This window comes from Eschscholzia californica, unplaced genomic scaffold (genome assembly GCF_041429995.1).
Source record: "Eschscholzia californica isolate CP2 unplaced genomic scaffold, dmEscCali1.0.p SCAF_4, whole genome shotgun sequence".
Taxonomy (NCBI): domain Eukaryota; kingdom Viridiplantae; phylum Streptophyta; class Magnoliopsida; order Ranunculales; family Papaveraceae; genus Eschscholzia; species Eschscholzia californica.
Window position 1 is genome coordinate 24430485 of NW_028238461.1, and position 22469 is coordinate 24452953.

Consider the following 22469-nt stretch of genomic DNA (forward strand, 5'->3'; position numbering starts at 1 on the left):
CAACTCGGCCTTTGCTTCATCAAGCCACTGGAAGCCAGGAAGGAAACTTGGGAAAATGACAAGCAAGGTACTTCCTTATTTCACCATTCATCACGGTATTACACAACATCGTGAGGCTAGTACATCCCTCAATTTTACAAGGAATATAAATCCATGGACAAGAAGGAGAAGAATGACCACTTTCTTCGCATAACTGACATTTGACACCTAAAGTTCCCGATATAGTTCCTCCTAGTACAAGCTTATCAACACGGTTACGCTTGTTTGAACCAACAGATGAAGAAGAAGACGACGATGAAGAAACCATGATTGATGAAAAAATTGATGAAGAAGAAGTGGGAAATGAAGAAGATATGAAATCGAAATTTATAGAAGTAAATGCATTGGAATCAAGAAGAGAAGGAGGAAAAGTCTAGGTACATTGGAACTCTTCTGCAATGAATGGAGTCATATTTTCAAGATTTGATTGAAAAATACAATGAATGACTTTTGACTATTACTGTCGATCTATTCGTGTTGATCCAATTAAAACTATTTGGACATAACCCAATACCTACTGGAGCTTAATTCGGTTCGATCGTGTCGAGTTTTATTGACATGATTCGAACAGGTACAACCGAAAGCAATTGAAAATCAAAATACAAATCAAAATCAATTATCATTCATGCTTTCATTCAATATCAAACACACAATCCAACACACAATCAAACAGACATTGATACACACAATAAAACACATAATAAAACACAAATTCAAAAAACCTAAATTGTTTATAGTATAAACCCTAAATTATGTAAATAATCAAACCTTAGTCATCAATCAATTGATACAATACAAAATCAAACATAAACATATCACATTGTGAAGATTTATAGAAGAAACACCTGTTTCAAATTGAATGAGATGAGTCTTTATAGATTTCGGACTAGAGAGAGAGAGTGGAAGCTTTTCAAGCTTGTGATTCAAACCTTAGGTATGTTAAAGAGATGAAAATGGTATAAACCGACTAGCTTCGAGTGATGGATTGATTGGAGCAACAAATTTGGACGTTAGGTTGAGAGGAATCGACTGATTACTGAGATTCAAGAGGAGAGAGATGAAGAATTAGGGATGCTTTCGTTTCTATCTCTGGTTTGGGGAAAAAATAAAGATATCTAAAAATTCTAAATATGTTATATATAGGAGGGTAAGTTAGGAAACAAAAATCTGAAAACCTAGAAAAGGGTTATTTTTGCAAAAACTCTTTGAGGTGGGGCAAAATTGATTTTGGCACCCGGAATTTGGGCATTTGAGCAAAATCCCCTTAAATTTCTCCCTCTTCATCACAACTACAAAGCTTCTACTGAAATGCCCATGATATACTCGGCAGACTCCTCAAATGCAGTTACGTATATAGCACCAGTGGAGTATTGTAGTTTTAACAACAGAATATACCTATAGTTGCAATCAACAAATGCCTTATCACATTTGGTGCAATGCCATTGGCAGTCTTCATTCATAATAACCTTTTTGTTGCACTGACGTGTCTCGTCCATTAGGGGACAAGCCGTATAAGTAAAGTTTTCAGCTTTGACTGATGATATCGTGGCACTGACAGTGATGAAGTCAGGTTTTTCAGATGTTCGAAGTTGATCGTCTTTGATTTGGCATATAAATGTACGACATTTATTCATCATTCCCTGTGGATCCTTGGATAGGGAGATGGAATTGACATTGCTTCCCATTGTGCTAAACCATTTTTTTTATTTCACCGGCCTCTGGAATGTCTGGTTCCACGAATAATTGACTCGATGGGAGCATCTCTACTGATTTTCCATTAAAATCTGAAACCCTTACCGACTGAACAGATAAAATAGGAAACACTCCAGTTTCGACCATAAGATGAATCTCTCGTCCCTCCTCATTGCAAAATTTACCTCATTGAGTTAGGTCCAAAATATAGCTAGACTTATCCCTTACTTGAAGTGTTCTTTTTTGTGTTTGAGTACCATCTTTTTCCGTTATAGGCGTAGTAACATTTATTGAGGAGACCATCCCAATTATGCCAACAAATGAATTGGGTTGCATGGTTTTAATGTCACTGATGGATACGAACTGGAAATGATGCTGAGGTATACACGTCTCATCCTCTAGTCACTTTTGAATTCTAGAATACTTTTCTAGATACAACTTGGAATCATTTTTCCAGTAATTGAAAGACTGCGAGGCTGGTTTCAACACTCCATTAGAAATCAAATACACGCTGCCAGCCTCAATGTCGTCGTAGAATTTATCGACTACATCGTTAAAACATGGTACATGCAGTTCCCCACATTCAGAATCAAGGATATCGAATGAAAATAATTTTCCTTGTCCCCTGGCATTACTGTACGTTTGGAGGGGACTTTTTGTTGTCACCCGGGCCTTCACTGTCCACCTTTTCGGGTTAGGAGTTAGAGACCTAATAAGTAATACCTTTGATGGAGTTCCTTTAGTAACAATGTTTGACTCTTGGCTTTGATCTGACACACATTTCCTCTTCATTGTCTACACAACATGTTCCAATATTAATGATGATAAAGATCTAACATGGAAATGGAGAACCACCCATAATAGACTATATCAACACTTTGCTATTAGGGGAGAGTTGGTTACTAATCAAGTCTATTGTGGACATAATGTATAGTTTGTAATATATTACTATTACAATGTTACTGGTGGATCACATATTGAAAGTGAATAAACGTATTTGTGCGTTAAGTGGATTATTTGGAAGGGGAAAAAGTTAGAACATGGAAACTAACAGTACTATCGTTGTATAATTTGTAATAGATTGTTATCACAATGTTATCGTTAGATCACATACTGTAAGTGAATTTAGGGTGATTCTAATGAAGTGTATTTATGTGTGTGAGGATGAGAAAGAGGGATCAGCCTCACCTCAACCTTGATGTGTTATTCGATGAATGAGCTGGATGTTGTAAAAAGATGCCCCCAACTATATCACCTTTGTTTTTCCTGCAGAATACTGCAATTAACTAAGAAAACACAGTTAGTGATTTGTACTTATGGATGTCGAATACCGTACCGAACAAAAACATTTATTATACATAGCATGACATATGGTATTTTGTGAGCGAAGGCCACCATGTTTTTGTTGTTTCTCCTTGTGGGGGTGATAACCAACCATCCGATAAGATATTTTGTTAGGAACAAATTTGACAACATCACGCCGTGACAATACCAACAATGCCTAAGTTGTTTGGTAAAATATAATAACGTTAAGGGTAACACAATTATATAAAAAACTACCAACTCCATATATAATTACGGGATACCATATGTCATATATAGCGACACTACCAATAACTAAGAAGTGAAAATAATTTCCAGAGACCAACCACCCTTTATTTAATTAATTAAGCTAACATACAAAAATATAACAGTTTCATTTATTCACGACTCTAGAAAACAGAGGTATTCTCAAACTGTGTTGTTCGGATTGAAGAACGGTAAAAACGTTATCATCATTTTGATGGCGAAAGGGGCGCGAAAGAGTATGTAAGTTTACAGGTCTTCACATTTTGACTCAGCATAGTGTACTTTCATTGGTATTTTTTTACAGCATACGACCATGTACGTCATGCTCACCCCCTTGAATGTTCGGATATCATGAGATGGTGTATGACATCTGGCACAAGGTGCCAACGAAAGTATTCATAGGTTGGTGGTGGGCGTGGACGTTGTGGTGGAGATGAAGGGTCGTTCACCGACGATGAAGATGAGGACGACACTGTAGGGGAGGACGGTCTATTAATGGACGATCATGACACAACATGATAATGGTGAGGATGGGCGATTAACACACTATAAAGAATCGAATTGCTTTTCAACTTCAAATGTTTTCCACTTTTTGTGGGACGTGTTGTCTTCTTTTGCGGTAAATGGTAACATGTTTGAAACATTTTTTCCTCTTTTGAAAGCATTGTAAGAGGGTTAAAAAATAAGTTGTTGGAGACGTCCAAAAAAGCGAAACCTCTACATGGAAGATACAAAAGGGTTGTAAGAAAAAGATAGTAGGGTAGTTTTACAAATTTACAATTGAGAAACCCAAATAATATAAGAAGATGGGATGAAAAACAACACTTTAGCAACTAAGTGATTTAATTTCCATAATAAACATGTTTCATTAGTCAAGACAATCTACATGCTACTATTTAGGAACAAAATAAATCAGCCAAAGACTCAAATTCCTATGGAACTTACCGGTAGTAGTAATGAAGTCAGATGAGAACCTTAACAGGGAACTAATAAATTCATGTATAACTCATAGCTGTCGAAAACAATATAACATATATAGTTTCTAATCATTAAACCAAAACTCTAAAACAAATGCTATGTAATATCTATTAGCTCCGAAAATATGAATTATCTTCAGGTGCCCTGCACTCATGCAAGGTGTTTATGACGTTTTTAATGCTAAAATGCTTTATCATATTAAAGAGTAGTTAGACTGCCGATTAGCTTCTCCATCTAGTTATTATTGCCCTCTGGCCTGCTTGCAACTAATAAACTACAGGAAGGAGTTTGCAGGGTTTGATTGGGTTTTGAGGCTCAAAGTTATGCTCCAGCTACAAGGACCAATATTTTCCTTACTAAGGAAAGTCACCTGAAGCCTCAAATTTCTTTTGAAAACATTGAAAGCACTTGACTAAGAAAGTTCAAACATACACTATTGAACATGACACTATAAACCATGTCAAACAGCTTTGATAAACATATGGCAGCTCATCTAATGAGACCCAATAGCTCATATAATATGAGGACACTATTTGCAGAGTTCTGTTACCATTAATGGGTGACCAAAGAGATTTTCTATTGACACAAACTCAAATTTCTTTTGAAAACATTAAAAGCACTTGCTTACTAAAGTTCAAATGCACACTATTGAAAACTTAACGCTATAAACCATGTCAAACAACTCTGATAAACATCTGGTAGCTTATCTAATGAGACCCAATAGCCCATATAATGAGAGGATACTATTTGTAGAGTTATGTTACCATTAATGGGTGACTAAAGAGATTTTATATTGACACAGTAATCCTGGAATATTTTACTCGTATGGTTCAGAATCACCAAAATAAAACACCAAGGTCGGAAAAGATAACATTTTTTCAATTTCTCAAAGCATACTACAGATAGAAGGTACTTTGAGCATCACTTTGTGTTCCGGAAAATCCAATCACAAAAAACCTATTTTTCACAGTCTTCTATTAGTTTGGTTTTCTAGATTATTAGTTTGAGTTTTCAATCAGAAAAGAATTCATAATCCAACCCACCTTATCCTGTTGTTGTCCAAATACACCCATTCTACTTTTTTGTTTGTTGAAACCACCCATGCTACTTTACAAGTGAATACTCTCCAAAGACCATATATATTTCAACCGAATGGAATAATTTGGTGTGCGAAAAGTGTAAAAATCATTATATTTTTAAACGCAATGCGCTAAAATAACTGGAGTTCAGAATACTGGAAGTAAAATTTCCAAGCAGAAGTCAAAAGGGTTAAAAATTGTCCACATTCAAGATACCAACTTGAATCTTTCTCTATTTAAATATTTGTCTCATATCTCTACTAGGGTATAACCCGTGCCCTAGGGCACGGACAATTGTATCAATTGAATTTGACGAATTTTAACCTAGTGTTTTTAGATGTGCCACATAGTATTGCTCTAGCCGCTCTCCCCAAACATGTCACCTGATTTTTCATATTTATTATTGCTATATTCTAGATATCATAACGTTTCGGTATTCTACTTGTTGTTTATTTTCTTTTGTTTCATTTTTTCTTGTTTTATTGAGAGAGAGATATCTCAGTTTCTTTGTTTAATCCTTGCAATTTTTTTTGTTTCTTTTTTTTTTTAAATTAGTTACTATTTTATTTCTAAGGACACCAAAATTATAGTCGCTAAGGATCTTATAAGAATTATAACTGAATGATTGAACTATCGGATGAAGATTCTGTCTTGCCAAAAAGAATTGGGGTTGTTCCTTCTTTACCAATCAAAAACTTAAAATTCCAAGTTCATTATAGAGTAACTCTGAGTTTGGTTGGAAGATAAGTTACAAAAAGTGTAATAGGTGTTGACGGAATTAGATGGATTTTTATGCCTTATTCTTCACCTGTTTGAACCAGTGCATAATTTAAGGAGGTGGCTGGACATGGGCTGATCTGGTACGATCACCACCATCGATGAACTCAAGCTCATATATTACCCCATGAGCTCAAGCTCATTCAATCACGGCTCATGTTGATATCTAATTATGTATGATAATTTAACTTTATAAATTTATCAAATCAAGCTTTCCTTTAGAATTCATATTATACAGACACCCTTTCCAAACTTGCCGAACTTGATTCAATACCAGGTCAAAATCATGAATGAGAAGCATTCATTTATATCATCAATTCGAGTACCAACTTGCCAAACTTGATTCAATACTTTCCCATAACTTCCTGGTAAAACAATATAGTTGCATAAATCCTAATAAACGTAGTAAAATACTCATATTTTGAATTCAAAACATCAAAATCAATCTTCCCTTGTTGAATAATCTCACATGAACTAACATTCTAAGTTTTTACAGTTATTAATCCATCTGGTTGTCTAAAAGCAATTAGAGATTGAGCTCCTACTCTTCCAATAGATGTTGAGCTAGGGTTAGTAATGATTTATTTGATGAATTATAAGTCCAATTAAGGTAAGAATTCAATCTGGGTAGATAAGAACAATGTTGATATACTCTCTTTTCTGAAAATGTTTGAGATGAACATGTTAGTGAAGAAGATGAAGAAACTGAGATCTGGGCATGTTGAAAAAGAATGAATGAGATGAGATCGGTAAAGTTGCAGAGATTCGAAAACCTTTGACAAATAGACACCATTGTTGGTTCTTTCTCTCTCTCTACCCAGTTTCTTTTGGTTGCAGAATAAAGTGGGGGTATTTATTTGGAGATTTGGAATTTTCATTCTAATGTAGTGGGGGTTGGTTAATTTCCTCCAATTCATTGTATAAAATCTTTAATCTTTTGCCGAGTTTACGTTTTCTAAGATTTTAGGGTTATTTCCCAAATGGCCCCCAACTTTGTGACCAGCTTCCTGCTTGGCCCCCTACTTTAGCAATAATTCTTGTATGGCCCCCTTTTTTCGTTATCTTTAACATTCCGTTACTCTCTCTCCTCCATCTCATTTTCTCTCTCTGCCAAGTCACCTATCACGCCATATCATCATCTTCTCCAGCAGGGGTCGCCGGCCGGCCAAATTTCCGGCCGGCAACCTTCAAATTTTTTTTTCTCTCTCTTCTCTACAAAATTTTTTTTTTTTTTTTTTAAAGTTCTCTCCTATCTCTCTCTAAACTCCGACGAAGGGGGTTTCCCTTCGCCGGAGGATCTGTTCGTCACGAACAGACCAGATCTGTTCGTCACGAACAGACCAGATCTGTTCGTGACGAACAGATCCTCCGGCGAAGGGAACCCCCCTTCGTCGGAGTTTAGAGAGAGAGAGAGGAGAGAATTTTTTAAAAGAATTTTTTTTATTTTATTTAGAGAGAAGAGAGAGAAAAAAAAATTTAAAGTTCGCCGGCCGGAAATTTGGCCGGCCGGCGACCCCTACTGGAGAAGATGATGATATGGCGTGATAGGTGACTTGGCAGAGAGAGAAAATGAGATGGATGAGAGAGAGTAACGGAATGTTAAAGATAACGGAAAAAGGGGGCCATACAGGAATTATTGCTAAAGTAGGGGGGTCAGGCAGGAAGCTGGTCACAAAGTTGGGGGCCATTTGGGAAATAACCCTAGATTGTAATGAAGAAAAGAAGAGAATAAAATTGCTATTTAACCATCCTCTTAAAAAGAATGAATAGCCACGAAAATATCTACAAGATTTGATAAAGATATTGTGTTTTGATTTCATATTTTAAGGAAAAAAACGAAAAATATTGATGCTATTACAAGAGATATTTTGACAATTTTGAGATATTCGATTTCCGCACTTATATATTTGTATTTTGTAGAAGGACATTGAAGAAGGACTATAATTTAAATTTCGAAAGACTTTTAGACAATATCTTATATTAAAAAAATATGTTTGTCCCAATCAACGTTTTTCCTTCTGTTTTATTATATGGATATATCATTCTTTGAACAGTTGGAAAAAATAATGGAAATTCTAAAACAACAATACTGTACTAAATTTGAGCACCTAACATGTACAATAATCCTTTCAGGATTTATATAAAGAGACAACCATGCACACAAGCAGGTTGTGTTGGGGTCTAGGATTGATTTGTTAAAAATCGACTCATCCATGAAAAAATATCTAACTCAGATTAACTTCATAATGCATGGTTGCTCCACTATGGGACCTTATTGAAACTATACTTCAGTTGTAAAAACTAACAGGTTGATGAAATCTATTATATAAAACTTACTTCTAAAGAGACAACCATGCACACCAACAAATTAACTTCCTAATGTACGGTTGTTTATTGAACCACTTTGGGACCTTGCTCCACTTTGGGACCTATACTTCAGTTGTAAGAAAGTCATGAAGATAACATTTTGCTAGTGGCTAAGGTAACCTATAATATGAGAATAGTTAAAACTAATTGTTGGACTAATAATTAAAGACATGAAGAGAACTCACCATGTTTGATAGTTTCCTGAGACAATTAACAATCAATAACATAAACTTATTTCTCAAAAACACTTTTGGGATTTATAACAGAAACTTATTTGTCAAAATCACTTTTGGGATTTATGTCAAACAGGTTGTGTGCATCTAAAAGGTTGTGTTGGTACTTAATAACAATAACAGAAACTTACCGGCTGGATGATCAGTGAGACTCTGAACGTAGAAATCACCACCTTATCTATGTACAAAATCCAGAAAAATTGAAAATTCAGTAAAGAAATTCAAACAACTACAGAACTTAGATAACCAATAACTGAATAAAAAAACTCAATAGAACTCACCATGTGTAGAGAACTTAGAAAACCAATAGCTGAATGATGAAATCATCAGCTTTTCAGAGTTTTATAGTGGATTTCACCATCTTCAATGGTGAAATCATGGGATTAATCATTATTTCTGGCTTTAGGAACAGTTATTTTTAAAGTTAAGAGATTTTACGTCAGGAATTGGCTGAAATCGATGAAGAGAATTGAACTGAATTGTCTCATGGATATTTGAGAATATTTCGAAGATATAACGGTGAAAATTGAACTGAAATTGTTCCTAACGGGATATTTGAGAATATTTGAAAGATCAATAGAGTTGTAACGGAAGTTTGACGGTGAGAATTGAAGTGAAATTGTTCCTAACGTGCTATTGAGAAAATTTTGAGAATTGAAGTGAACTTGTTCGTAACGGGGCTATTGAGAAAATTTGGAAGATCAATACATTAGTAAGGGTTATTTCCCTAATAGCCCCTAACTTTGTGACCAGCTTCCTGCCTAGTCCCTGACTTTAGCAAATATTCGCATATGGCCACTTTTCTGCCGTTAACGTCACAAGACCGTGAAATTCACTTTTTCTTTACCCAAAGTACCCTTACGTGTTTAGGCATGCCTGACAACCCTGCGCACGTCAAATCCCCACATTAAATGTTCAGACATCATCAAGAGGGATGTTCCCCAGGCCCGTTTTTTCTTGGAACGACAATTAAGTAACCTCCTCGCCTTCCCACCCAGCAAAGTACAAGAGTTAAATTTTAACTTTCTTCTCTGGTTCATTCTCCCTCTCTCTAACTCTTCTCTTTGTAAAACTCTGCTTCATTCATCAAACTTTATTCTTCTTCTTCTGATCTGTGTTTCCCCTAAAATCTTCCATGGACGACAACTATCATCGTCGTTATCCTATAGAAGATGTGATCGATGTTCATGTTCACTATGGTGGTTATTTTCCCGAAGGCACCGATTGGAATCATATTCATTACACAGAGTACATCGATGGAGATGTAGTCATATTTCAAGACATTGATGTCCCTCTAACGAAGGAGTGGACGCTCGTGAAGTTCCTTGACGCCGCATGCAAAGGGTTTAAGTTGCCTCCGGGAACTCATCTGCTCTCTTTGTGGGCAATTGTTCAAAGCAAGTCCTTCATTGGTATGGTTTTAAACGGTGACATCTTAAACTTTTGCTTTCTACAGGCTAGAACTTTCAGAAAGGAAGATGGATATCTCCATTTTTTCCTTGTGGTTGAATCTCCAGAAGTTCCCCCACCACCACCAGTTCTATACCTTGAATGGCATAACCCCCCTAAAAAGAAGAGGTTCAAGTCGAAGGGTGGCTTTGGGTTGAGGGAAAGAATTTTCGCAAAAGGGTTGAGGTTACTCGAAGAACGAAGGAATGGCAAAAGGATAATGTTGACCAGAGGAGCAGTAAAACGAAGACCTAATTTGATTATTATTGATTCGGATGACGAGATTGAACAAAAAGGAGGTGATGTTGTTAGCGGCTGATGGGCCTAGAAATTTTCCTAAATAGGTCACCACCCGCAAGTATACGGGTGTCAAGTAATAGTTCCGGTAAGACCGGTTCGTTCCTCAGAGACTAAGTCAATCTTATTCTGACTCCTATAACTAATTTGGATTTTCTTCAGATTTTGATTTTCTTGCAATTTAAACAATAATACTAACAAAGACAAATAATAATGGTAAATGATTTTATGGGAGAAGTAGCCTAGGGTTTTGAATCCGTTACGATCAAACACAAATATTCACTCAAATCTTATTTTTTTCTTGTCTCACCTCAATTGATTCTCTACGATTCTAACTATTGCCTATCAACTATCAAGTATTCGTCATTAAAGAATCTAACCTAAATATGACGAATCAAGATGTACGAAGTATAGGTAATGAAAGATTCAAACACAATTTCAACATTCGCCTATTAACTAAAAAGCATTAGTCATTAAAGATATACCTAAACATGACTAATCAAATCAGAAATATAAACGAAGAAGAAGTTATGAATAATTTCGAAAATTTATCAATTGAATTTATCCTTCAAACTATTAAGATAATAAGTCAATATTCATGTAAAATGTTAACTTCATCGAACCCTAGACTAAAGGAACTTAGCTACTCATCGCTAAAGTGATCATAATCATGGTGGGATAAATGAGAAATAATAACATTAAAGAAAGAAAAAGAATCGGAGAAGAAAACACCTTTTTTCTCGCAAATTTCCCTCTGTGCAGCCAAACAGACCCTTAGGGAAAATAATTTTCTCGTCTTCCCGGAAACGATTTCCTGATGAGAAACTTATTTTCTTTCTCTGGTTTTTCTCTCTCTCTACTGTTTTCTCTTTCTTTCTCACTCTATCCTTTCTCTTCCTCTCTCTATAGCAATAATAAACTCTCTCTTTATGTCTCTAACCGAACAGTAAAGAAAAGGGAAGAAGAAGACAATTTCAATGGATTTTATAATAAATTCAATCTTTTTCTCTCTCTACAAAACAATATTTCTCTTTCTCTTCAAACTCTTTCAATCTAAACCCCTCTCTCTCACTAATAAAAGGAGAAAGAAGAAGAAGAAACAGAAACAGAAACAGAAACAGAAACAAAGTCTCTCCCTTTTTTTTTTCTCTCTCTAGGTCTCGGTTTTTCTTATCATGAGCTGCCTCTCTCTCTCTCTAAACTCTTTCTCTTTCTTTAGCCATGGAGGAGATGTTAATGGTGGTCGGTTCCCAAAACCCAGCTCGCCCCGGTTGATGAAAAACCCTCTGTATCTTATAGCCGAGAGCCTGTTTTCATCTTCTTTCCTTTTCTTCACTCTCCCTCTTTCCATTTTCTGGAGAAAGTTTCTTTAATTTCTCTAAATGTTGCCATCTTCAAGCTGATTACTTCCCTTCTCTGTCTCCTCCTCGATCTCTCGGTTCTGTTTAAAGAGAGAAAGAAAATCTCTTTTTCTCTCTCTACTGGTATAAGAAGAAAGTGAGAAGATGAGATGAGAGAATCTTTACTACCACCAATCGTGGGCTGGCATGTTGGCTGTCAAGTGAGAGTGAGTTGGTGCTTCACGGTTAGATGAAAAAGATGCAACGTGCTTCAGTGACTGTCGGATTTAAGAGACAAATCTTCAGCCGTCCGGATCTATCTTGCACGACTGAGAGGCACCCGAAGTATAGTGCTCTTGGTTGTACCGGATCATAATGCAAAGAAAACCCCGCGCGCCGTCCAGGTATACCCGAAGATGACCCGCATGGATTTGCAGTCGCGCGATCTCATTCCCCTCGCGCCACGTGTCTCCGACGGATCTTTGTTTCATTTCAGTCAACTGACTTTAACCAAAACTTTGACTTGGTCTTTCTTTCTCATTCGGACTCCGATTCAACTTCTGTCTTCGCCTACGGATTCCTCTTGGATTCTATTTTTCAACCGGGTACTAAAATTTCTAGAACAGCCAAATTTTCAGAATGACCAAAATGCCCTCAAGTGTGACTTTCTCCCGATTTTATCCGTTTTCCGCATTCAACTCTGTAAAAGACACCTGGACAAAAGAAACAAACAAATCGTCAGAGTAACCGCTCGAACTAGACTAACTAACCCGAGTTAAGAGATTCAGATGGGACATTTTCATGTCTCATCAGCGGCTCTAGTATGGGCCATGGAGTTAGTGATGATAGTGCGGTTGCTTCATGTGATGGAAGAGTTGGTGCTGGTGTGGGTTTGGAAAAAAATTCAGAAGTAGTCGAACATAGAAATGTTCAAATGAGAATTAGTGGTCCACAATCTTCAGGGAGATGAACGGGAGGTGATTCATCGTCGACATCAACAGACTCATCATCGACATCAACAGATTGGTCAGATTCAGATTCAGAAGTTAGGTAACCAGATATTAATCAGAATGAACAAGATTTTGGTGATCATACTAAAGTTAGGCAAACCGAAATTGATCAACCAGATATAGATTTTGGGGAGGACACAGAAATTAATCAAATGGAGGAAGATATAGGTGGCCATACTGAAGTTGATCAAATAGATGAAGATTTTGGGGGTCAAACGGGAATTGATCAAATGGATGAAGATTTTGGGGGTCAAACAGGAAACGATCAAATGGAGGAAGATTTAAGGGTACGAACATAATCAAACAAAGTAAAGGAAGATTTAGGGGGTCAAACAGGAAACGATCAAATGGAGGAAGATTTAGGGAGTCAAACAGGAATTGATCCAATTGAGGAAGAGATTGGGGTACGAACAGAATCAAACCAAGTGGAGGAAGATTTAGGGGGTCAAACCGCAAGAAGCCAAATGGAACAAGACGAAGGGGGCCAAACAGGAAATGAGACTGACTGGACTAACTTTGATTGGGATCAGTTTATGTGTACTGACGGCGATACATGGAAATCGATACTAAGACAGATGGTGGGGGAGAAAAGGTCATAGTAGAAGGAACTGAAGAAGGGGATAAGGATCATCCTATTGAAGAAGAGAGAAATAACTTAGATGAGAATGTTGATCCTGAAGAAGGTTATCAGAGTATGGATTCATCAGAAGACGAAGATGGAGATGATGAATACGACTCAAGATTCGATGAGTATTTAGATTTCGTTGAAGGGACTGAGAATATGTACATGGCAGAGGATGCAGGGATCGAAAGAGAAGTTCGGGAGCAACAACTGGTGGCAGGCATGATGTGGCCAACCATTCATGAGGCAAAATCATTCATCAGGTCATATGCCATCTCTCATCATTTCACAGTCAAACAAGTGAAGAATGAGACGAAGAGGTTGTATTATAAGTGTAAGGAACCGAGTTGTGAGTGGCATGTTTACATTGGTCTTATGAGTGATGGAAACACTTATAGGGTTGGGACAAATGTAATTTTGTGCATACTTGTGCCGCAGATACTGAAAATAAAAACCCAATTACCAATTCTCAGTGGATAGCACAGGGTCTGTTAGAGGAATTTATTCGAAACCAAGACATGACGGTTGATATTATAATGAAATGGGTAAGGAAAAATCATGGGGTTAATGTCACGTACAAAGTTGCCTGGAATGCTAAGAATATCATGTTGGAGAAGATTAACGGGAACTTTGAAGAAGGTTATCGTCTCGCACCAGAAATGGCAAGACAGATACTTCTATCTAACCGAGGTAGCGTTGCAACTGTTTCAAGGGATGACAACAATGGCAAATTCACAGGTATGTGTGTCTCTTTTAAATCTAGTATTGATGGGTTCTTGAGTGGGTGTAGACCAGTATTAGGTCTTGACGGTTGCTTTTTGAAGGGTAAATATGTTGGTGTATGCTTGTCTATCATGTCTCTTGATGCTTGTAATGGGCTTTTTCCAATAGCCATATACAATTGTCGAAATGAGTGTAAGGAAACCTGGACTAGGTTCCTTGAAACTGTTGGAGGTCATTTACAGAGGCACCCTCAGCCTCTTACCCTTATTTCAGATCGACAGAATGGTTTAGTTGATGCAGTAGACTCTGTATTTGGGCGTGGTAGGCATAGGTATTGTTTCAGACATATGTACAAAAATTTCAAGAGGGTCCACCCTGGTCTGCACTGATGCACCCGAAAAGGTTGCACACCCAAGCGGAGGTATCAAGTAGAAATCCGGCAAAGCCGGGATCGATCCAAGGATAGGAAGGTAGTTTGAATAACGAAGGAGTCTCGTTCGTCGGTCTAGGTATCACTAGCTAACTTAGACTAAGACGGAAAGGAAACAAAGATAAATAGGGGTTTTGATCGAATAAGCAATAAGAGAATAAAACAAGTAAACTAATCAAACGATAAAAGTAAACGGGCAAGAGAGATTCGAGAGAAGAGTTCGGAGGAACAAGAGTCGATTCGGGCAACAAATAAGTGAGAGAGGTGTCGAAGTCCGGGAATCCATAATCATAAACCTACGACTATGTGTATTACGATTTGATGTGTCGAGGTACAATCGATATTCGACTCCTAAAGTAGATGTCTCTAAGTACTATGTATATCCGGAGATCATACTTAGTCAAACAAACGTCTAAATCGGTTAATCCCGAGTCAACGAAAGTGTCGTCTAGTCGCCTAACTATGTGAAGTGCATGACAAGACACATGAAATTATGACTTAGACTACAATCGATATCGAATACTTCGTTTCGTCTATTAACTATGCGAAGTGCTTGACAAGACACATGAAAATACGATCAAAACGATAATCGAAATAAATGAACATCAATTTATAATCAAAACATCAAATCATATTAAACATAGTCACGAATTCATCACATTTCATCTCATATAATCGACAAACTAAAGTTAGCTAAACATGGTGATTGAATAAGAAATGGAAAGGAAATGGTGAGAGAATCCCCCTTTTTCGATGTGGTTCGAGGCTAAGATCGTCGGAAAATATGAGTTTTTAGTTGCAGCCGATCTCCCCTTAGCAATTTCTGGGTTCCCCATAGCGACCACCATCATCTTCTCCATTTAGAACACAACCTCCATTAAAGCTAACCCTAGCTTTCTCTCTCTAGAAGATTTCAAGTCCAAAACCAAATCAAATCACATGGGTAGCTAGCCAAGATGATGGGGAGTAAAAGCCCTAAGTTTTCCGGCCCAAATGATGGCCGGAAAACCTAGAAAAGTCCGGCCAAAATGATGAGGATTCCGGCCAACCCTAAGAACCATGGAATCCGACCAAGATGAAGGTTCGGCCAGCTCCAAGGTGCTGTCCCGAGCGCGTCCCATAGCCGTCCCGTGTCTTTGAGCTGTCCCGAGCATGAGCTTCCCATCCCGTGCTTGCTGGTCCCGGCTGGAGATGAAGATCGGACAGCAGCTGCTGTTCGGAGCATCCTTACGTGAAGATGCGGTTGCTGTCCCGTCCGAGCTGTGCACGTCCCGTGCTCCTGCCGGGCTGCTGCTCCATTACTCTCGTGTGCAGCAGTCCCGAGCTGCAGCTCGGGCTGCTGCTCGGCCGGCCAAGCTAGGTCGGCCTAGTGTTGGCCGGCCAAGCTTGGCCGGCTTCCTCCTTCTTCCTCTCTCTTTTTCTCTCTCTCTCAAGCCTTCAAACTCAAAGAACCCTAGAACTTGGTGATGAAGAACCAAACCCTCTTGCCTCTTTCTCCTCTCTCTTTTCCCAAGATAGAAGATGATGAATAGTGTCTCCTCCCCTTTGACCCCTCTTTCACACTTGTGTATACACAACCCTAGACTTAGTCAAACTTGACTAAGTCTTAGACCATTTGACTTGGACCAAAGAGAGGGTGCTCATAAGTTCTCTATTATTATCTTCCTCTTTGGGCTCTTGGGTTGGGCTTCTTTCTAAAACAAGGGAGTGCCTTCATCTTGTCTCTACATTTAAAACCAAGGGGGGTGCCTTCATAGAATCCTTGTTTCAAGACCGAACCTCGGCTTCTTTCATTCACAACTTCTCCGTCCGAACTCCGAATCGACTTCCGTTTTCACCGTCGGACTCGTCATTGACTTCACTTGTTGTTTGACTTCTGATTTTGACCAAAATGACCAAAATACCCCTGGTGCTCTTTTCTTCCCTTTTGCCGCATAAGATGAAAATGTGATAATTCGCTCTCTTTATTCCGAATTACACGCCAAACCCCAAATAAACTACCTAGCAATAAAAACACATAAATAATTAGAAATAAAACCCGAAAGGAACTAACTAATCAAAGTTAAGTGACCTAAATGTGGCATTTTCACGCCACATCATGCACCTTGAAGAGTTTGCTTGTAATGCAGCCAAATCATATACCAGGAGTGGGTTTGATAGGTGGATGTCTGTATTGGAGACAACCAGCTTAGTTGCAAAACAGTGGCTTATGAGAGAAGACCCGAGTACATGGGCAAGATCTCATTTTGATGTAGCTGCTAAGTGTATCACCAACAATTTCTCCGAGAGCTTCAACAGTCAAATATTGAAGTTGAGAGACAAACCTTTGTGCAAGATGATTGAAATGTATTGGATGATGGTCATGTCATCTTTTTATAACCGTAAGATGAAGGCTAAGGTATGGAAACAGGATGGATTAGTCCCAAAAGTGGAAAAAGTGTTGACAAAAAAGAAGGAGAGCATTAGGAACTACGTTGTATCACCATCCGACTCAAGTCTTTGGAATGTTTCTATTCCTAATGGAGCTAGGTGGCAAGTAGATCTGAACTTGAAGACTTGCACTTGTTGTGCATGGCAGATCTCAGGTTTGCCATGTGTGCATGCACTGGCTGTTATAGTGCCTAAGCGAGAAGATCTGACCAAGTAAGGTTTATCTTCCCTATTGGCCCCCTTTCCTTATGTTGAAGTTTTGAACAAAGTTTGAACTTATACTATGTTATCTTCTGTTCATATATAGGTATTGCATTCCTTTCTTCACTGTTGAAGCCTTCACCAAAACGTATGACCATCGAGTTGTCACAATTCCAGATGAATCAGTGTGGGAAGAGGTAAACTTTTCCTTTTTATCCCCTATTCCCATTTAGCCCCCTTTCCTATTTAACTCCCTTTCACAACTTATGCCTTATGTTCTTTTCCTGTTTCACCTGGTTGCAACCCCAATATGTTGTAAGACCTCCAGTACTTTCAAGACCACTAGGCCGACCTAGGAAAGAGAGAAGGAGAGATCGGGATGAAGATGGTCGTTACATCTGCACAACTTGTGGTAACAGAGGCCACAACAAGAAAAGTTGCAGAGGAGCCCCACCACCGAATGTAGGGCCATTATCTTTAGGAGGTCGAACTCAGAGTCAACAAGGAAGAGGTAGAGGCAGGAGAGTCGCTGGATGGGGTCAAGGAAGAGGAGGTGGAAGGAAAGGGAGAGGGGGCAATTCAGGAGGTCGAACTCAGAATCAGCAAGGAAATCAGCAAAGTGAGCAGACCCAGCAAGGAAGTCAGCAGTCTCAACAAGGAAGTCAGCACAGTCAGCAAACTCAGCAAGGAAGTCAACAGCAAAGTCAGGAGCAAAGTCAACAACAAAGTGGTATAGCCACTCAGCAAAGTGGGGTAGTAGGTCAGCAAAGTCAATCGCGGCCTTTCATTAGGCCAAGGTTAGTAATTCCTGGGAGGTCCGACACACCGCCCCTCTCCACCGAGCGAAGGGGTCGAGGAGGACGATGCACAACCTACTTCAGTATGAGCAGAGACCCGGGCGGCCTATGATAGCTTGTTAAAAGTCTTTTGATGTTGATTACTTTGGACTTAGTATTTTGGACATGGTGTTTTTACTTAGGGTTAAGTTGAACTTGGTATTTTGGATGTTTATGAATGCTGTTTTGAACTTGGTAATTTGATATGTTTAAGATTGTTGTTTACAACATTGTAACTTTGACCTCTTTTCTCATATGACCCACTTTTCCCATACGACCCCTCTTTTCCAATATGACCCCCCTTTTCCCATATGACCCCTTTCTATGTGAGACACTTACTCATATGTCGACTCCAACTAAGAGCAGATAGAACAAATATAGACAAAATTAAATGTCATTCATATTGAAATCTGTTACAAAGATTATAGGTTACATAACATTCTTCTTCATAAAATTCTTACACAACTCATCATAAGGAACTTCACTTGATACCATCTCACACTTTCCTTTGGATGCTTCAACCTTTTCAATCCATTCCGAGACCCAATCGAATTTGTTGCAAGTACCACAGGAAAAGAATTTTCTCTCATAGTTTTTAGTCGTAAGAGAAGTTCGGATCACCCTCTTACCTGTGCAATGTGATCTCGGACAAGGGGTATCGGACCATGGGCATGCCTTAGCCCAATGATCAAGCTGACCACAGTTGAAGCAGGGTTAGGCACATTTGAAGCACTTGAGGCATTTCTTGAAACCGATGAAGATTTTGAGATACTTGATCCTACTTCCTCCTTTGCCTCATCAAGCCACTGGAAGCTAGGGCATGTAATGAACTGGCAAGCTAGGTATTTTCGAACTTTACCTTCCCCGTTCCTCGCAGCAGAAACAGATTGAATGCCTATACATTTTGTAGCTTTGCATGGAGTGTAGATCCATGGACAATCTAACCCGTAATGTGTTTTTTCATCACAAATTTCACATATCTAGAGAGAGAAACGAAAAACCCGAGAAATTTAGAGGGGGGAAATTGGGGAAAATTGGGAAGAAATAGCCTAGAGAGAGATATCTTACCGTAATTGTGTTTAGATGTTCATCGCCACCACCCATGTCTTCGTTTTTTGATCTTCTCATGAAGTTAATGGTATGGAAGATGGAAAACAGAAGTAAATGGAGGAGAGAGATTTAAGATTGCTTTTGGAAAAGATGAAGAAATAAATAGAGGCGAGAAGGTTTAATCTTGTGTTGGAATTGACAAAAAGTAAATCTTCGAAACATTTAATGTGGGTATTTGACGTGCGCAAGGTTGTCAGGCACGCCTAAACACGGAAGGGTACTTTAGGTACAGAAAAAGTGAATTTCACGGTCTTGTGACGTTAACGGCAGAAAAGTGGCCATATGGGAATATTTGCTAAAGTCAGGGGCAATTAGGGAAATAATCCAACGACCATATTTTGATGGTCAGATTTAACAGTTCATTCTTTAACGCTGAGATTTGAGATGGACAGTCAGATTTGTCTCTAGGTTTGTGTTTTTTTTTTGTCCAAAATTTTGTCCCAGTCAGCACTCTTGATTCATATATATAAATAGATATACAAATATTTATATAATAGATATATATAAAAATAGATATATATATATATATAAATAAATAATATGTATATATATATATATATATAAATAATAGATATATATATATATATATATATATACACAAATATATATATATATACATATATATACACAAATATATATATATATACATATATATACACAAATATGTATATAAAAAACAGGAAGAAGACTATTTTAATGCCCCACCAATATATATAAATAGATATATATATATATATATATCTATTTATATATATATATATATAACAGGAGATGATCAGTTTAATGCCCCCACTAATATATATATATTTTTTAGTTTGATGCCAATTTGATAGGCTACCTTTTAAATGAGATGCAAATGTAACTCTAAAGCCCACTTTAGAGTTTCTCAATGATTTAGTTAATAACTGTAAGACATTAAAGAAACTTATTCTAGCCAACCCTGGTCTCCGTATGAAACGCTTAGATGGTTAGTTAATCTTAGTTTCAACTATTAGTTGAAATATGCCACCATAAGGCAAATTGCTTTGGGTTCAACCCATTATCGGACTCTTTTGATGTTGAAATGTTTATGAAACGCAAGTTCGAGTTCATTATACAACTGAAAGTCCCTAAAAAAAATCATAGGAAGCTCTTACAACAATATATATATATATTATATATATATATATATATATATATATATATATATAAGTAATATACACATATATATATGTATAAATAAATATACATATATAAATAAATATATATACATATATATAATTTAGTTGGTACAGAAATTTATATACATATATATACAAATATATATATATATATATATAAAAGGAAAAAAAAATTAGTAGTGGAGCATTAAATCATCAATTAAAGCTCACTTAGAGCATCCCGACGACACTGGAGACCAGTGCCTTCCCCACCCAACAACGCGGGAGATCACCAATGATCTCCGTGTCGTAAACCATGGGTCATTTTATATCTTTTATGGTCCTTTCTTTATTTTCTTATTTAGTTTTAGTTTTTTTTCTTTATTTTAAATCTTTTAGTGTTTTTTTTGTGTTTGATCCCGTAAAAATTTTAATTACTTAATTAAATTATAATAAAACTGAAAATTAAATATTTTACTAAAATATTCGAAAAAAACTAACTGGAATATTTTTGTTTATACCCTTAAGAACACATAATCGAAGTATTGTGATTATCAGCTCCATCGTTATCGATTTTGTAGTTCTGGTAAAATGCCGTAGTTTTAGTAAAATATCGTATTAGTTCCAATTTGTAGTTTTAGTAAAATATCATATTAGTTTTAAGGCCGCTGCTTTGGTGAATAAAGAAAATTCTCCGGGGAATAAATTCTCGAGGGAATCCAGATTGTTTTGAAAATTCTCCGGGGAATAAATTTTTATGGGGAATACAGAATACATTTTTTTTAAGTTCTCCTCCATATCATCTGTTCTCTCTGCCACTTCATCTTCTCGCCACCTCATCATCTTCTCCGGTGAAGGTCGCCGGCCGGCCAATTTTCCGGCCGGCGACCTTCAAAAAACAAATTTTTTTTTTTTCTCTCTCTTCCTCTCTCTCTTTCTAACACTCCGGCGAAGGCTCCCTTCACCGGAGTGTTAGAGAGAGAGAGAGGAAGAGAGAAAAAAAATTATGTTTGAAGGTCGCCGGCCGGAAAATTGGCCGGCCGGCGACCTTCGCCGGAGAAGAAGATGAGGTGGCGAGAAGATGAGGTGGTAGACAGAGGTGATGAGATGAAGGAGCCTTTTTCTATAGCATCTTCTAAAATTAGAAGCCCCTTAGCAATAAAAAAGAAACATAAAAGTCAATCTTATTTCACTAGTTTTAAGAAAGTCTTTATTCCCCGGAGAATTTTTTTTATTCTCCAAAGTCGCGGCCTAGTTTTAATTTGTAGTGTAAGTGTTGGAATTTCAATTAGTTGTTACGTAATCTTGTTTCATTTAAAAGTTGAGTGTTAAAATGATAAAAATAACATTTGGTGTGATGAATAGTGATTTGGTGGGAGTTTTAGTGTTTTGTCTTTGGGTTCAAAAATTTGGAAACACCAAAAACTTTGAGAAAAGATTCCTTTTTGGTGTTATTTTTTATGCCAACCATTGGGGATGGTCTTAATGTGGGGAGTCAGTAACCCCCACATTTGGGCGAGAAATCAATGGAGCGTTAGGAATCACCCTTACTTAAATGTGGGGTTACTAGTATTAAAGTGGAGTTTAGAGTAATTCTTTTATGACCCACTCTAAAGTGGTTACTAATTCTGGTATGTTTTTCAAGTCAGCTGACTTGTCAACTGGTTTGGCTCGATGAACCAGATATTGAGACAGATCTTGTTGAACGAGTCTGATAATGAGTTAGATCTGACTTGGATTCTTTATGAGAAAACTAATAATAAAAGGAAAGAAAACAAAGGAGGTTGTTTATTTAGTATACCCCAATTATAGTGAAGCATTTTGACAATTACTCATTTAATATAAGACGTCCAATAATCAAAATGATAGGCCTAAAATAGGTCCAATTACTCGTTTATTTAGTATACCCCAATGATAGGCCTAAAATAAGTCTATTACCGCAAGTATACGGGGTCAAGTTATAGTATATTAGTAAATTCGTGAATCGTCCCAAGGGATAGGTAGGCAACTTCGGATATTGACGGCGAGTTTAGTCCAATAATCAAAATGTCAATAACTAACTTAGACTAAAGCACACATACACACCCCACTTCATAAATTTGGTGATTGATTTGTAAGAAATAAGAAAACAAATAAAACTAAAAAAAC

General features: G+C 37.4%; 1 long non-coding RNA gene across 1 annotated transcript; it reads right to left on the reverse strand.

Annotated features, from left to right (window-relative positions):
- Positions 1-2970: 2970 nt before the first annotated feature.
- Positions 2971-9348, reverse strand: LOC147543810 (uncharacterized). Its single transcript, XR_015239850.1, has 3 exons — positions 9016-9348; positions 8866-8912; positions 2971-3007 (listed from the first exon to the last, which is right to left on the reverse strand). It is a non-coding gene; the product is annotated as an uncharacterized LOC147543810 (long non-coding RNA).
- Between the last annotated feature and the right edge of the window lie 13121 nt (positions 9349-22469).